The following is an 8,017-nucleotide window of genomic DNA, read 5'->3' on the forward strand; positions in this document are numbered from 1 at the left end:
TTCATTATTGTGATTATCAAGTAATATAATATAACAAGCACTAATCAACATTTTCAGGAATAATGACTAATGTTTGTTGATAATGATTGAGGTGGTACAAGGTACAGAGTGTTGGACAATCAGGAAGACCTTATTTCAAATTCAAACTCAGATATTCTCTAGCTATGTGACTCTGAACAAGTCACTAAACATTTCTCAATATTAGTTGCTTCAGTTGTAATAATAGCACCTACCTCACAAGGTTGTTGTGAAGATTAAATGAGACTTACATATGCAAGGCACTGTAAGCCCTATATAAATGCTAATTATTATTATAGGAGTATTATAAGCAAGATCTTGCTTATTTGTTTACTAGGATACTATCTTTTTTCTTTTCCCAATTATGGAATATTAACAATTATTATAAAATAACCATTCAATTATTTGAAGAATTATAGGACAGAAAGAAATAAACATGATTCCATCTCCTTTCTGTTACTTGGGATTAAGTAATTTCCAAGAAAATAAAAATGTGGCAGAATTGTGATTTCACTGGTATAGTTATTTCCTGGAATAATGCAGTCACCTCTATGCCTAGAGAATAGTCTTTCATGAGTTGCTGCAACCAAAAAGAAATTGTCATCTTATGATCAAGTTTGATAAGGTTTCAAAAATTAATATAACTACATTACAACTGTTTATTAACTGTTTCAACACAACTGCCTCATTCTCATTTTATCTTGCCCTGGACTCTATTAATGCAAAATGCTGTAGCAACAACTTCGTATGTATAAAAGTTGTAGGCAAACAAAAACAACCAGACTACAATTTGTCTTGAAGTCCATTCACTGTACCTTTCGATCTGAATAGATAAAGCATGGGACTGTACTAGAAATGTTAGCTTAAGAGAAGAAAAAGAAATTGAAGGAATTATAATAGGCAAAGAATAAACAAAGCTATCACTGTTTCTAGATAATATGATGGTATACTTAGGGAATCAAGTAAAAAAAACCACTTGGAATAATAAAAAAACTTATCAAAGTTGCAGGATATAAAATAGAGTGACATAAATCATTAGCATTTCTATATATTACTAACAAAGCCCAAGAGCAAGAGATAGAAAGAGAAATTCCATTTAAAGTTACTGTAGACATTATAAAATATTTGAGAATCAACCTGCCAAGACAAACCCAGGAACTATATGAGTACAATTACAAAACACTTTTCCCACAAATGAAGTCAGATCTAAATAACTGGGGAAAAAATCAGTTGCTCATGGGTAGGTCAGGCTACTATAAGATAAACGACAATTCTACATAAATTAATTTATTTATTCAATTCCATTCCAATCAAACTACCAAAATATTTTATAGAACTAGAAAAAAATAACAAAATTCATCTGGAAGAACAAAAGGTCCAGAATATCAAGGAAACTGATGAAAAGAAATATAAGGGAAGGTGGCCTAGATATACTGGATCTTAAACTGTATTATAAAGTAGCTATCATCAAAATTAGTTGGTACTGGCTAAGAAAAAGAGTGGTGCATCAATGGAATGAGTTAGGTATACAAGACACAGTAGTCAATGACAATAGAAATCTACTGTTTAATAAACTCGAAGAGTTCAGCCTCTGGGATAAGAACTCACTATTTAACAAAAACTGCTGGGAAAACTGGAAAATAGTATGGCAGAAACTGGGCATAGACCAACATTGTACACCATATAGCAAGAAAAAGTCAAATTGGGTACACAATTTAGAAATAAAGGCTGATACTATAAGTAAACTAGGAGAGCAAGGAATAGTTTGCCTATCAGATTTGTAGAGAATGGAAGAATTTATGACCAAACAAGAGATAGAGAACATTCTAAAACGCAAAATGGATCATTTAGATTACATTAAATCAATTTTTTTTTCACAAACAAAGCCAATGCAACCAAGATTAGATGGGAAGCAGAAAGCTGGGAAACAATTTTTACTGCTAGTGTCTGTGATGAAGACCTCATTTCTAAAATATATAGAGAACTGAGTCAAATTTTTAAGAATACAAGTCATTCCCCAATTGATAAATGGTTAAAGGATATGAAAAGGCAGTTTTCAGAAGAAGAAATTAAAGATATCTACAGTCATGAAAAAATGCTCTAAATCATTATTGACTAGAGAAATGCAAATCAAAACAACTCTGAGGTACCACATCACACCCATCAGATTGGCTGATATGATGACACAGGAAAATGATGAATGTTGGAGAAGATGTGGGAAAATTGGAACATTAATGCATTGCTGGTGGTGTTGTAAAGTGATCCAATGATTCTGGAGAGCAATTTGGAATGATGCCCAAACAACTATAAAATTGTGACCCAGCAATACCACTTCTAAGGCCATATCCTATAGAGATCATAAAATGGAAAAAGCACTCACATATACAAAAATATTCATATCAGCTCTTTTTGTGGTGGCCAAGAATTGAAATTGTGGGGATGCTCATCAATTGGGGAATGGCTGAACAAATTGTGATATATGAATGTAATGGAATACTATTGTTACATAAGAAGTGACGAGCAGGCAGACTTCAGAAAAAACCTGTAAAGACTAAGATGAACAAATGCTGAGTGAAGTGAGCAGAACCAGCAGAACCAGGCAACATTGTGCCATAACTAACTTTGATGGACTTCTTCTTAAAGCAAAGATCTAAGAAAACTCCCAAAGATTCATGATGGAAAATGCTATCCATATCCAGAAAAAGAACCGGGGAGTCTGAATGCAAATCAAAGGATACTATTTGCTCTCATTTTTTGTTTGTTTGTTCTCTCACATTGTTAGGGAAGTTATTGGTTCTAATTGGTTCTAATACTTCTTTACAACATGACCAATGTGAAAAAATGAGGTGACTACATGAAAGTATAGGTGGAGCCTATATCGGATTTCATGCTGTCTCAGGGTGGGGAGAGAAGAAGGACAGGGAGAAGATTTGGAACTCAAAATCTCATGGAAGTGAATGTTGAAAACTAAAAATAAATAAATAAATATGGTTGTTTTTTTTTTTTTTAATTAGATAAAACACAGGGTAGGAGCTTTACAACATCAAGGCAAGAGCCTTATGCTCTTTCTTAAACATCCCCAGAACTACAAACCCTACTTTGTGTATTGTTAATAGAATGGGAAGATGTTTCCCATCCATTAATAGGCCTTTGTGACCTGCTTAAGTTACATGGAAGCCTGAGTCACATGAGCCTGTGGTTGGAGGAGCTTGCTGAATGGGTGGAGCACGAAGGGGTGGAGCAAGAAATGGGAGTGAGTTGAAGCTTGGAGAGAGAGGAGGCAGGGGAGCAGAGCAGCTAGCATGAGAGAGAGAGGGAGTGATTTTGCTTAAGGAAGTTTGTTTGTGGGGAGATCTGACGGAGGAAAGCCTTGGGGATGGTGGCGCCCAATGTGTTAATAATGTGTATAGATTTCTTTGTTGCTATGTTGGATTTGGCTTTCTGGTGTTTGAATAAATGTTTTGGTTTCATCTCCCATGAAGAGAGTCTGTTCTATCTTGCGATTCAAACCTGGGAATACACTGGCATATTCATAGCAGCTGCCGTGGGTATCGTATTGGTGATATACTCTGTCTGGAGGGAGGGGAATGGGAACAAGAATTTGAGTCCGTGAGAAATATGGAAAGTGGTGCTGAGTTTAAAACTGGTTTCCTCCAAGGGGGCACTATACTGCCTAGGACAAAATGAACTTCCCTAACTCCTCTTGGCTCCACAGAAGCCCAGTCATTCAGCTGAAATTTGGATTAGACTTCAAATTTATTTTATCTCTTACAATTCTATGATTACTCAGTTAGTGATACTCTCTCTACCCACTCAGGATAATATCCAGCACAGTAGGTGGTGAAGCATTGCTTAGCTGAGGTCCCAAGCACCTATAACCTGGGTGAATCCCAGGCTTTCACTTGCCATTGTGGTTTGTCAAAGTTTCCACACTGAGCTTGGAAGCTTGACTTCTCAATAGAGGACCTAGGCTCTCCAATATAATAGGCCCCCTCCCCAATTCCAAGGATAATTCCATATTTGACTACAGCCTATGGTTTCCTGTAAAAAGGGAAACAGTTAAAAAAAAGAATCAGATATGTAGCAGACAGCTTTATTCCCAGACAGAAAAGAAAATGCTAAGTAATAAAGAATCATGGAATGATTAGACTAAAATCCAGGAATTTAGCACTATCAGATACTTTAGTAAGCTAATATTCAGTTTTTGCAGTGCTACTAAGTAGGTCAGTACATTTCACTTTCACAAAACACAAGACTTAACACTAAGTGGAATTTTCCTGATTTTCAGCCTCTCTGTCTCTCTCTGTCTCTCTCTGTCTTTCTTTTTCTCTCTCTCTCCCTCTCCACCCCTGTCCATGAAAATGATTCCCTTGATACCAGCTCCCTCCTCCTGCTCTAATTATAATCCCTCTGGTACAAGCTCTTCCTTCTGTTACCTGTAGGACTGTACAATGTTCTCAAGGGCAGTGCTAAGGGAAAGAAATACACAACAGACTCAAAGGAAATCTAGAGTCCCCTAGCAGAAATCTAGCTAGTTTTGTCCATGCTAGACTCTCCATACAGAAAGCCCCCCACCGACTTTCCGAGAGTCCTGTGTGGAAAATCCCTCCAATAATTATAATGAAAAGCATAATAAGAATGGCTAGCATTTATATGGTACTTACTATATGCCAGGCCCTGTGCTAAGCACTTCACAAATATTATCTCATTTGATCCTCACAACAATCCTGGAATGTGGGTGCTATTATTATCCCCATTTTACATATGAGGAAACTGAGACAAATAGAAGTTAAGTGACTTGGCCAGGGTCACACAGCTAGTAAGTATCTGAGGCTGGATTTGAACTAAGGTCTTCCTGGCTCCCAGTCCTGCATTCAATCCACTGTGCCTTCTAAAGTGCAAAGGGTACCAAAATTATCCCAAAGCCCCCATATCAAGTATAACGGCTAGCTAGATTGCCCTTGGCTGAAGACACAAAGACTCTCAACCTTCACAAATTTTTGTCTTTTACCTGCCATCACCCTTTTCCTAGGGTTCAATTCTGGGAGAAGCTTGACTTTCAAATAGCAGAAGAAAGCCATGGAATTGGAACCTATTAGAATATCCACTGACCGCGCCCCCCCCCACCCCGCCTCTGCTTCACAAGGAAAGTTGCTATTTACAATAATGTTGCCTTTGGCTGTAATCTAGGGTATCCCAAAACAAGGAGAAAAAGTAAAAAGCTATCCCATACATCAGATTGTAGAACAGTTTGTTTTCACCCCATATAGAAAGCATTGATGAGTGTTAAGGGAATTACAGTGTACATTAAAAGAATAACTTCAATAGGATTTGGAAACTCAACCTGTAGTCAACGTGTAACTTGTAATTATCTGCCAGGAGGCAGGGAGCAAGTCTTGAAATATAATTCAATTTGACGATTCTTCTAATTAGTTATTTCACATTTTTTATGAACAGGTTCAATCAAACACCTTATATGTATGTATGTCTGTATATGCATATACATATATATATGTACACATTATATATGTGTATACACACACACACATATACACATATACACGCATACACACAGATATCCAAGGCAGATCTTTTCCAGTGGCTCCTCTTTCTCAAATGCCAACTGTTCCTTTTGTTCCAGCCTAGTCTTGTTGCTGCCATACAATTGACCACTTCAGTAAATACTACGGCCATAGCTTTAATGGCCTCCCAGGACCTCATGACCTTCTGGAACTTACAAGGTCTCCTGGGCTCATCTATCTTGAGGTTGCTACTCAGTCGTCTAGTGACTCTGAAAGACAAAGTTTCCATCATTCCCTTACTCTACTCTCTCATGAAGCTTTGAAGAGTCCTTATGATTAGAAGCCACAAAAGGAAAGGAACATTATGGGGGAGGGGGCTAGGGCAGAGGTTTGAGCCTCCTCATTGGTTCTTAATCTGCAACTGTGGGTATACAGATAAGTCTTGATAAGTACAAATAATGAATCCCCTGGAGTTGTCCCATATAATCACACTATTTGAAATTATAATTATGTAAAATATGGCAGTTGATTCCAGCCCAATTCAAACATATAGTATAAATCCAAATAATGTGACTAATACATAAGATTCATTATTTGAATTAATTGGAAGCTAGCTAAGTTCTGGCTTGAGAACCAATGGGAAGACTTCACATACATAGACTTGACATCCTAGATAGGCAGAATCTATATAGTCTATATAGTCTCAAGAACAGATGGGGAAAAGGGCACACATTACACATATGTGTCTTATAAAAAGGAAAACCAATGAGGAACTTCATCATGCATGGCTTTATTTATTAGATTTGGCATCCAAAGAGCTGTGTTCCAAACCATCAAATAGAGATAATCATGCTTAAACTGCCTATTTCACAGGATTGTTGTAAAAATGGGGATAAAGTATATAAAGTGCTGTATGAATCACAAGAAACTAGGTACATGAGAGTTAGTATCATCAAAAATAATTGTAATGGGAATTATTTGTCCATTTTCATCTAGTCTATTTTCATCTGTCTTCATTAAAAACTCATGAAAATATTTTTCCCTTCCACAAATTTCATACTAGATTGCAGCCAAACACTTGTCATTAAGTCATGAGGTTTTAATTAATGATTTGCCTCTATATTTGAAATATTAAAAAACTTACTAATTTATTCTTCCCTATACATATCAGCTAGGGTTTTTTTGTAACATATACATTGGCCCTCTCCCCAATAACAATTATATACATGTTAGAAAATAGTTATACAATACACTGCTAATTTTCTGTCCACAAATTATACATATAATATGTATACAATGATGGAGTCTATTACTTACTAAATAGGACTTCTATCTAGACAAGCCATAACCCAAATGTAGTCAAGAGTACTAGATCATGGTCCCAGATGGCAGATAATGTTATTGTACTCCATATGCCATTTAGAGACAGCATTGAAGTTTGGTAGAATATCAGGTTTGGCAGAATAGAATGGAGGGTCTATCTTTGAAGAAATATTGACGGGTCATGGCACAAGTACAACCAACAACATATGGATCTTCTGACTTATACACTGGGCCATAAATAGTCCACCACTGAGACCAAAATACCTACAGGATAAGCTTACATTTTGGTTGTTTGGACAGAAAAAAAAAAGGAGTAAGAGGAAGAGGAGGAGGAGCAGGACAAGAAGAAGAAGATGGAAGAGAAGGAGAAAGAGGAAAAGGAGAAGGAGAAGAAGAAGAAGAAGAAGAAGAAGAAGAAGAAGAAGAAGAAGAAGAAGAAGAAGAAGAAGAAGAAGAAGAAGAAGAAGAAGAAGAAGAAGAAGAAGAAGAAGCAACAGCAGCAGCAGGACTGGGTCGTCATGGTGGGTATGTATCATTTCTGTATTACGAAATTCATTCATCGTGAATGAACAGGATAAATACTAGTAATATAGAGAATCCAATTCATATTATGAATGAAAAACAGCAGAGGAGAAAAAAGGGAAGGGGAGCCAAGGCCAATTAGATAATAGCCTGTTCCATTCCCCTTTGCAGAAATTTTCTCACATTTTGAGGGTCAAACTAATGTTAAAACAAAATACTTCTAGCTTCTGTTCTACATTATATGTATCTTAAAGATGAAGCCAACTTTGATGATCTATACTAATGGAAGCCTGAAACAGTATTATACACTAATACAGGCAATCAAAATATCTGTAGTGGAAGAAACCACAAAAATCACAGACTCCAGCCTTGTAATAAATATAAGAAATATTTCTGCACTATGGTCAGATAGCTTCTACTTGAAGGGAATTGTCTCACAAGCAATCCATTCCATTTCTATAAAGTTATCTTTCCTTATAAAAGTCAAAACCAGGCTCCTTCCATCATTGTTCTTGGGAATCCATTCTACAGGGTGTTCCTAAAGTCTGTATACATAGGCAAAAGTGCATATTTTCAAGAAATGAAATGAATGGAATTTTCAACATTTTATTTGATTGGAATATTAACAAATA

The sequence above is a fragment of the Trichosurus vulpecula genome, chromosome 5 (assembly GCF_011100635.1).
Source record: "Trichosurus vulpecula isolate mTriVul1 chromosome 5, mTriVul1.pri, whole genome shotgun sequence".
Taxonomy (NCBI): Eukaryota; Metazoa; Chordata; class Mammalia; order Diprotodontia; family Phalangeridae; genus Trichosurus; species Trichosurus vulpecula.